This window comes from Amphibalanus amphitrite, unplaced genomic scaffold, assembly GCF_019059575.1.
Source record: "Amphibalanus amphitrite isolate SeventyFive unplaced genomic scaffold, NRLGWU_Aamphi_draft 001465F_arrow, whole genome shotgun sequence".
Taxonomy (NCBI): Eukaryota; Metazoa; Arthropoda; class Thecostraca; order Balanomorpha; family Balanidae; genus Amphibalanus; species Amphibalanus amphitrite.
In genome coordinates, this window is record NW_024882958.1 from 662 (window position 1) to 11,392 (window position 10,731).

Below are 10,731 nucleotides of genomic sequence, written 5' to 3' on the forward strand. Positions count from 1 at the left end.
TCGTTACGACGGCTCCAATAAACACCACACGATTTTAAGATGTCAGTACAAGGTATCACAGTGCTGTCAAAAAGAGTTAACTCATTTAAATAAGCGCATATCCCGTTACTAACAGACACAAGCTGACAAAGCACATGAAAAATAACATCGATTTTCCCCCGTGGATGAGCGATGATTTAACGAATGCTGCATAGTTATATGTGTGTAGGAGCAAACTCTCGAACATTTGACTCCTTACTCTGCTAATTTCCGAGTATCCAGCAAACCGTTAACGACACATCAGTGGCGGCGGAACACCTTCGATGAAGGGGGGGGGGGGGCACTGCCAACTTTTGGTCCCATTCTTTCCATGCAACGCCCATAGGGCTAACCCCGTGCTCTCCCCGTTCCGCCGCCTATGCGACACATGAACAAGCGTGACAATTAACCCGCGCCCCGTCGGGTGTATATGGGGGGGGGGGGGAGCGAAACGGTCCCCTGTCCCTTTCCGTGGATACCTCCTAAAATGCTGCAGGTATCGTCACCAAACTTTCAAGACCCATCCGGACATCAATTTTACACATTGTGACAAAAAAATCCTAAGGGCTCTGATAGGTTGGCCTCAAATGACGTCGTGTTCTGCCATTTTCAACCACAAAAAAATCACGGGAAGAACTGTCAGGCTTACAGCTTTGAAGGCACAGAAAAAAAATGTCAACACATAAAAGGTGTACAATTACCAGGGCTACAAAACTGCTTTCTCGGATTTTTCAAATTTTTAGATTCAGGACTTCAAAAATTAAAAAGTAATCTCTTGGATAAAATACCCAAAAATCCCCCTCCCAAATAAATTTCGGAAAACGGAACATATGTTATAGTCCCAACCGTTTCCCATCGACATACCAAATTTGAGATCGATATCTCTTTTTTGGCCAAGTTATGGCGAATCACTTCAAAATTGATGACGTCAAATTTTCGAACTCAGTTTTTCTCATTCTAGACCACGTAGCGCAAAACAAAGACCACCATTAGACTCCCCGTGATGAGCTGCATCGATTCGAAACCCATTTTATGCACAAATATAAACATCAAAAGTTTACCTTATTTGACCTGACCTTTACCAGAACGTAATCCAAACTGACCCCAAAGATTACCTAGCCCACATAATCGCATTTGTCATGTAAAATGGACCATGAAATGCATGACAAAACACTAGTTAATGTTGTGAGTTGTGACCCTCAGTAACCTGACCTCTGTGACCAGGCCTGGTATCAGTGACCTCAACTAGCCAAATATGTGTTAGACAAACAAGTTGCAATCGATGATTTTCAATAATATGCCTTTCAATCGATTGTATAACACATTTCTTAGAATGCCTGTAAACGGTGAAAAATGCGACCTTTGACCTGGCCTGTGACGTCACCGGTTGGATCACGATCAACGAAACTGGGTCACAAGGCAGTTCTTCGGTGGGACTATATAACGCCGAACAAATCACAGCAAAACAACAATACACGAGCCAATGGCGATCTTAGTCTTTTCCCCAACTCGATGACGCGTCGGCCGCTGGAGGTGCCGACTGCCGGACGTTCCGCTACTGCGCCGGAGCTGTCACGGTCGGATCTGCTGTCCCACGAGCCGTCCCAGCGACTATCAGCTGCGCCGCGCGCTGACTCGGAGATCGGGCTGGCCGCCGCGGCCGTCAGGAGCGTGGCCGATGGTCCCGCCGGCGCGGCGGCGTCAGTGGCAATGTCCGGTCGTGCGTTGTGACATCAGCTGAAAACGTGAGAGAGAAATGTGAAGAGAGATTGAAACAGTGATAGATGGAGAAAATAGCTCTTCCCCTGGCCCCTGACTGCTGACTTACCCTTTACCTCTTACCCGTGATCCTGAGTCGTCACTATTGAATTCTGACCTCCGTTCTAGTCTGACCCCTGCCCCCTGCGCTCTGCCCCGTCTCTGACCTCTGACGTCTGCCCGGGGTCGGCGCGTGTCGTCCGAGACGTTTCCGGACACGACGCCGGCCGGTCCGGAGCGGAGCCCGGCAGAGCCGTGGCCGCGCCGCCCGCCGACCCCGGCAGAGCCGTGGCCGCGCCGCCCGCCGACCCCGGCAGAGCCGTGGCCGCGCCGCCCGCCGACCCCGGCAGAGCCGTGGCCGCGCCGCCCGCCGACCCCGGCAGAGCCGTGGCCGCGCCGCCCGCCGACCCCGGCAGAGCCGTGGCCGCGCCGCCCGCCGACCCCGGCAGAGCCGTGGCCGCGCCGCCCGCCGACCCCGGCAGAGCCGTGGCCGCGCCGCCCGCCGACCCCGCCGCCGGCCAGCAGCGACACACGACCTAACTCATCACGGTCAGAGCGGGCGGGGGAGACTGGGTGTCACAGAGGGCGACTGGGTGTCGTTATTGGTGAACCTGTCAGCCGCTGTAGACCTGTAAATGTGCTGTACTTGCTGTTAATTCGTGCTAGAACACAATACAAGATACTTCAGCGAGGGTGGTCCTTGACAGATTGATGGTTGGCTATGGGATTTGAACTTTGTTTCGATGACATTCTAAATTGCACATTTACATTTTGATGTGCCTTGGGTTTCAATTCATGTCATGTTGTCTTGTCATTTTACGTTATGTCTGCCCTGTGTCAACAACCTAGTTGTTTTGTTTTTGTCCACAGACCATTGTGAACGAGCCGGGTTTGGGACTGCTCTCGTGGTAGGCCAACCTCAGCTGACCGCCGTGACCTGACTTCAGCTGACGGCTGTGACCTGACCTGACCTCAGCTGACGGCTGACGGCCGTGACCTGACCTGACCCAGCGTGTCCCTCAGCGGTCGGCACTCAGCGGGACCTGACCTGACCGGCCAGGACACTGGGCGGCACTCCAAGAGGTCAGGTAACAACATCGTTCACGTTGGAAGTCCTGTGAAAACGTCAACTGTGAGAACATCGTGGGAAGACCTGTGAGAACATCGGCCGTGAAGTGAAAATACTTGTAAAACATGAAAACACCCGTAACATGTGAGAACATCAGCTGTAAGGACATCAGCTAACTGTGACTGTAAGAACGTCTGCTGTGAGAACATCGGCTGTGAGAACATTTGTGTATATAATTGTGAGAAGACGTGTGAGAGTATACCGAGAGTATACAGTGTGAGAGTATACAGATGTGAAAGTATACAGCTGTGAAAACATCAGCTGTGAAACCACCCCTGAGAGCATATGGAAACGCCCATGAGAACTAATATGATCATATCACAGTGCATCCTAAAGTTCTCCTATACGGAGTCCCGCTGGAATTTCCCCTCCGCGGCCCACTGTATCACTGTATTGTGGGGTTACGACAGGAGTCCTGAGAGACTGACCACTCTCAAAGGGTGGTCTGAGCCGTTTGAGTCGTGTCGTACAAACGTGTCGTACTGTTCGTGTCGTGCTGTGTTGTGCCGAACAACGAATGTGTCGTACCTAACTTAACTGTCGGAAATCTGCTTCAGGGCGAATTAAGCGGTTTTCTGCGATGTAGGTATCATGCGTTTTAAAATAGCATAATGTGTCATTGTGGGTCGTTTGGAGAGAGAGAAAGAGAGAGGGAGAGAGAGAGAGAGGAGAGAGAGAGAGAGAGAGAGAGAGAGAGAGAGAGAGAGAGAGAGAGAGAGAGAGAGAGAGAGAGAGAGAGAGAGGGCGCGAGGGGAGAGCCGAGAAAGCAATTAGTAACGTAGCTGTGGAGCGTTTCCAATAAGAGACTCCATGGCCTTTCAATGCTCTGGTAATGCACAATCCTTGGCGTCCCCTATCAGAGCAAAAATACAATTAATTTGAGCATATATGACCTTCGATAAAATCTTAAACCTTAGAGGTACACCCATAGAAAACCAAACCATATGCTATTGTGTTTTCGAGAATAGAACACGTCTTGCAAGTGATTTTCGTAAGGCCCGGAAGCATTCACGTCTGCATATATTCGGCCCCAACACCGCTGCCGCCCCGGGCTTCATGCCTGGCGCCGCCTCTGCCCGCCCCACGTGGCTGCCTGTGCCCTCCCGGCCCGGCTCACCTGACGCCGCCCCTGCGTCTGACCTGCCCACGGGCGGTGGCCGGCCGGCCGGAGCACGACTGGTCCGCCGCGCGCGCGAGCTTTTGCTACGGGCGCTCGGTGCGGGCGGGGGGCTCCCGGCGTGGTGACTGCTTCTGGAAGAAATTTGGACTTCAGTTATACGAGGTAAGCACAAGACAATTCACAATTACGACGTTACATCGCGTTATGTGTGGCGTGTATGAGCTAGGAAAGTTGTATTTTTTAATGAGTGTAAGCCCAAACGTAAGACGTGGATAAAAGTTTTGCAGCGTTGCGTGATAAGGTATCTTTATACATTATTCATCCAGTAAATTATATTGGGAATAAAAAGGATACCGTATTCAGAAGATTCCTTTCGTAAATGGAGTTTGAATTATAATTGCAGTGTCTGAAGGCGTGTAAATTCTCTCAATCATAGTTACTGTAGATTGCAGCCCTTTTGCTCCTTGGCCAGTGATATCAATTAGGCTAATCATAATGCGATACCCTCTGACCGTTTCAGTGTTTGTCCGCGGTGTGTCTGGGCGGTCTCCCGGTGCCGAGTCCCGTCCGGCGGCTGCACTGTTGACCCGGGATTCCGGTCCGTGGTCCGAACTCCGGCCACCTCGGACCTATAAACGGACTGTCTCCGAACGGTAAGGGCAAGCAGAGGGCGGTATGTTAACTCATTTATGGCCGGAATTTATCAATTTTGGTTCGTGAGGATTTTTGATTTATCAGGCCATTGTTTGTTTATCGAAGTGTTTGTTACTCAGGGTTTGTTACGCTAAAAAACAAACGATTTATCATTGGTAAACGTAGTTGAATGATTTGACAATGAGTAACTTTCGTGTTTCATAAAGTTTAATCCAGTTTGATCGGCACATGGCATGGCGCAAGGCAGCTTATTTAAGATGTCACAGCTTAACAATCCCTTCTTTTCGCTGTCATGTCATATTCCTCCAACTCTGCATGTAAAAGGCTGCCGAGCGCCGACCAATGCTCTATGTGTTATACCGGCCGGTGGTGGCCGTGCGGTGCAGCATAACTTCAGGCGTCGTACGCTAGCGACATCTATTGATGGGATTGTAACTATACGGCGCAGTATGCCTTCAGGCGCTGCACCCTAGCCACATCGTCGGGCGGGATTAACGAGGCGGGGCACTGTCAATGGACGTGTTTTGCTGTGTCCTAAAATAGGCCACTGTGTTCTCAGCAAAAGAAGGCATAATTAAAATTGTTACGATATCAAGCTAGAATACAGGAAGGCAAAGAAATTGTTACATATTTCAAATAATTAATTTTGTGTTTTTATATTTTAGTTAGATGCCGTTTTGTTATCGTAGGGGTTCGGGAAACCTGCTCCTCGCTAACCCGTGTCAGAATTAATTTTTGTTTGTTTATAACATGTTTTGCTTAAAATGCATGTTCTAAAATTTGAGTAAGCATTGAGAACAAGATATATGCTTCTCCGGGAAACATTCACACACTGGCGAGTTATCAGTCTTATGAGCCACACTTACAGCGTGTGTTGACGCCGTACCATCTCTCTCCGACAGGTGCGGCAGTACAGGAGGGAGTATGGCGCCGGTATACAGCTGACACCAGACAAACGTCCATCGGCAAGTCACCACGGAACAGACTCGAACTCCGGAATCTCCTCCTGCCCCGCATGTGGAAGAGAAGATAAGTCAAACGTTTAGCTGGTATTTATCTGCAAAAAAAAAAAAAACGTAACGTTAAATTTTGATGACTTTGCTATGATTTCGATAGTCATGCTGCCATAGGGCTGCGCTGATCCGTATAATAATTTGTTTACGTTCTTGTTCCAGGTTTACCTCACCAGAGAAGAGATGGCGGCACTGCTTCAACACACCAACACCTCAAACCAAAAGATAAGTTAATTGATGTTAATTGTTACATTTGAAATGAGCAAAATATGTCTGAAATTGACGCACATCGCGGGATTGGCATTTATTCCTTCGTACTTTTATTTCAGGTTCACCCAAAACCACTGGCTCACCGATGGTGGCCCCTGCTCCAACACACCACCGGGACCCGCCACAGGAGTCGGCTTACCAGGTGGGTCGGTGCACCGAAGGGGCACTGTATCTGTTGTGACACCAATGCATTGTTATTAGGGCTGCCCCACTTTGGACTTAGTCCTCGCGATTTCTTCAAAGTTCAAAAATATTTTCATTGCCCTCAGGTAGTGCAGGCATGCGAGCTTTCTCTGATAGACTTTGTTCTTGCCGATCGGAGGCGCAATAAGTGTTTCAGTACGGAAACGTGGCCAGATTTTAGCTAAGAAGTTAGATCAGACTACTATTTGTTTTTCGAATATTTTATCGTAAACTTGAAAATATAACCACCCATCTATCTTTTTTCGAAGTTTCCAATCCATCTTAGAAGTTGTTAGTCTGGGACGAAATATTAACCCGCGTCCTTGTGGGGGGGGGGGGTTAACATTGACCCTTTTTACCAGGTGGGGTGGGGGGGGGGGGCTATTTTTCCCCGTTCCAGACTTTTCGATATATCTCCAGAACCGCTGCGCCGATTGTCACACCAAATTTTCAGTACCCTCCCGGGCATCCATTTAACACATTGTGACCAAAATTTTACAGGCTTAAATTTTACAGTTTAACAGGCCTACAGCTTTGAAGATACTGAAAAATGTTAGACATAAAGGTGTAGAATTACCAGAGTTCCAAAATCCTATCTCGAAACTTTGAAATGTTTAGATTTAGACCCCTACAAAATAAATAAGGAAATAGACATAATAGCCAAAAAGTCCCAAAAGTTTTTAGATTTTCGAAAAAAGAAAACTTTATGTAATAGCCTCTATCAACTCCTATTCACAAACCAAATTTTAGATCGATACTTCTTTTTTTGGCCAAGTTATAGGAAACAACTGTTCAAAATTGATGACGTCAAATTTTCAAACTCAATTTTTTAGCAATTCTAGACCACGTAGCGTAAAAGAAAGACCACCATTAGACCCGCCGCGACGAGCTGCATCGAATCAATACCCTCTTTCACCCAATACCCTCAAAAACATTTCGAGGAAAACAAAGACGAAATACCAGAAATGTGAAAATAATATGGGTAAATTGACAGAAAGTGTTATGATGTGGGTTTTCTTTTAAGCTACCTATACGGTCTTACAGCGATACGGTCATCCCTCTTCTTCCTCAGCCAGTAGTTATGTAGTAGTTATGTCAGTAGTTATGCATAATATTTTTCATACGAAACTGCTGTCATACGAGTAGCCTTATCAACATTCATTTTTTTCGTAAATGTATGTTGTGTGTGTATGGGTCCCGTTCGCATTGGTGACATATTTCAGCTGCATCCCTTCAGATTTTGGTGGCGCAGTTCATATTCATGTCACGGATCGAATCTGATTCGTGGCATGAATATTAACTGTGCTACCAAAATTTGGACGGATGCAGCTGAAATAAATATATGATTGTGGTGTGCGCGGCCCCGGACTTACTGGCCCGGGGCCTATGCACATCACAACTTGCACCCGATAATCCAAGGAACAATTCTGATCACCCCCGGAAGGAGGGGGCGGTCGCTCCGCGGCGCGACCGCCCCCTGATGCCGGGCGGAGACCAGAATTGAACCCCGGACTGCCGGGTGAAAGCCTGATGTGCACCAGCCTCGCTGCCGAGGCGGCGAGGGACGGTGGTCGGACCTCGGACCCGGTGCCACTGCCCCTCCCTCCCTACCCCACTCCACTCCACCGTGTGCCTGGCCCCGCCCCTGCCGCCTGACCTGCCCCCGGGCGGTGGTCAGTCGGCCGGCCGGCCGGGCCGCCGCGCGTGCCTTTGCTACCGGCGCGTAGTGCGGTGGGGTCAAGACACTTCTGTTTGTATATGATTGTAACCAATGCACAGTGGGGATTTTCAGATCTTAATTCCTAATCTTAACCTTCGTGGGGGGTGGGGGCGTGGGGGGTTAACCCAGTGGGGGGAGGCATATGTTAACACCCCGTCGCGTTTTTTTTTTGCGTGTGAATAAAAAACCGCGGCGCGTAGCGTTGCACCGCTTGGAGTAGCTTTTTGTACAATGTGTGAAATTTTTGACCCCAGGTCATGTCACCAGGTCAAGTGAATTCACCAAGCCTAAAAAAGTTTGCAATCATGTCCAGCCTGCAGTGTGCAGTGCAGGCGCAGTGAGAGGTTTTAAACTTGGATTGCATGATGTTATGGGCGCCTATAATTTGTATATCTCTGATTTGTTCTATATCCGTGACCTAAGGTCAGGTCAGTGGCGTGACCTTTCCATTATTAAGTCAATGGAGAAAAACGAAAATGTCTCTAGATCCGTGTGTACGCATAGGAACAGTCCAAATATTTCAGAGTCACAATGATTTGGACCACCCGTGACGGCCAAGGTGTCTTTTGTGCAAGATCATCCGAGGCTATGAAACAGATTTTTGCCAATAACTCTCGATTGGAAAGAGATACCTAGAATTATTAGCTATTAACCCTCGCCCGCACATGGGGGGGGGGGTTGCCACCCCCCCCCCCCAGGTAGTCTTTCTGCTCTGCACTCGACATTTTTAGAGCTAGAAGGCTGATTTTTCGTATAGCTGCTCCTCTATCCTTTCTTGATGTCCACTGAAAATTTCAAGGTTCTGTGATTTTTGGTTTCGGAGATATGACCTTGTTTTTCAGGTCATGTCATGACCCAAATGGCCAATTCTCAACATCTTGCGTTTGCCATGGGCCTTGTGGGCTTTTGACACCCTGATTTCGGCCTTTTTTGCCAGTCTTACCTCCCACCTATCATGGAACATGTTGTTTGACGATGTACAGGGGTCAAGGTCAGGGTCAAGGTCAACCTAGGTCATATAAGATAATTGCATTTTGGGCAAGCTGAATTTACTTTTTGTGAAGTTTTTTGACTACATTTTTGGTAAAAGCTTCTCAGATCATGATTTCATGTAATATGGACCCAAAAACAATCGGTGCACACATCAGTATACACACAGACACACACAGACATACAAACACATATAATTGACCTTGACCTAACTTGACCTGAAATGACCTCAGCAGCAAAATTCTGGTCGGGTAGTGTGACAAAGAGGTTCTAGCTGGCTTGGCACCAGAAAACAGGATCGTCATCGGTATTTGATAAGCAGCGCACTTGATATCCAACGGTGACCCAAAACAGCAACATTTTTTAGTTTGACCTGACCTGGAAGGTCAATGACTGACCTGAGGAGGTAAAACTGGGTATCATTGGATTCGTCTCCCAAAGATTCTTTTTGGTCTTTACCGCTATGCTCTATCTCCAACAGGAACGAAATGGCGCGGGGGGTGGCAACCACCCCCCCCCCCCATGTGCGTTCTAGGATGGGAAAATGGCATGTGCGGGCGAGGGTTAATAGAGATACTTTTAATAGACATTAATAGAAGAGATAGAGATAGAGAGAATAGAGAAACCAGTTTTTTCACAATATTTGACCTATGGGGGCTTAACCGTTGACCTGAGGTCAATTTTGATAACGACCTTATCAACAGAAGAGTTTAAAAGCTATCGATTGTTTTTTTCATGCGTTTTTCTAGCTATCATAGTTCCTGGACAATGGCATGTTTTCTTAAAAATGTAATGACATTTGGCAAATTTTGACCTTTGATGACCCTAATATTGCTCTAAGATGAGTAATGACCGAAATACCGCAATACCGAAATACGGCAAAATTTCAAACGCCGCTAACATCTTCATTTTTAAAGGAATCAAGACGTAACAAAAAAGGTTATACGTGATTCCACGTTGTCTATCAAATGGCTATCTCGGTTTTTTGAAAATTTTGGATTTTGGCCCAAATTTTTTTCTTTCAAAAACTGATTTTTTTGGGAAAATAGTTATAAAATCCAAAATTTTGAGTGTATCAAAAAACCGGAATATATGTCAGAGAAGTGGTCAATGTGCATCTACATACCAATTTTTAGAAGAATCGGTTCAAAAATGTGGGAGTTAATCAAAATTTTATGACGTCACGACACACAAATTTTTTGAAAAATGATTTTTTTTTGGAATTTCTAGACCTAGACGCAATTTCTAGACGGAAACAAAAATAGCACCATTCGATTCGTCGTGAAAAACTGCATCAGATAGGCACCTTTTTGGGACTTAACAACCAACTTCAAAATTTGACCTCACTTGACCTGACCTCGACCTGAAATTCATCCAGAGGTGGTCCATATCACTTATTGAGTGTGCCTATTGAATTCTATGAGTAAAATGACCCATAAAACATGTGCCGCACATGTCCTTTTCTATACTTTGTTTTTGGTGACCTGACCTTGTCCTTTGAATGACATTGTATGCAACGAATATTGTCTTGGTAGCCTAAGAACACGTTTTGGGCAATCAGTCTCAGTCCATTCTTCGGCAACTACGGTGCAAGGCCGATACTGTAGAAACTTGCATTTCATACCCTTGACCTGACCTTGACCTGACTTCTGACCCACTTAAGCAAAAAATTTTGGGCTCTTAAGATCCGCCTTGTTGAGAGCATTCGATTGCCGTTTTCCCCGTCTTTCTACAACCATCGGTTCGGAAGTTAGACAGGGGGGCAGAATCTGCCCCCCCCCCCCCCAGCAGGGCGCGTATGGCTGAATAGCGCAACGGGGCGCGGGTTAAAAGAAACCCTGACGGGCACCACATTAAAGGAATGCTATTGTAAATA

The 10,731-nt window shown here is 47.3% G+C and overlaps 1 long non-coding RNA gene across 1 annotated transcript; it reads left to right on the forward strand.

The window, feature by feature from the left end:
- Positions 1–3,873: 3,873 nt before the first annotated feature.
- On the forward strand, positions 3,874–5,702 carry LOC122373245. The gene is made up of 3 exons (XR_006255012.1): positions 3,874–4,187; positions 4,546–4,678; positions 5,582–5,702. It is a non-coding gene; the product is annotated as an uncharacterized LOC122373245 (long non-coding RNA).
- The last annotated feature ends 5,029 nt before the right edge of the window (positions 5,703–10,731 follow it).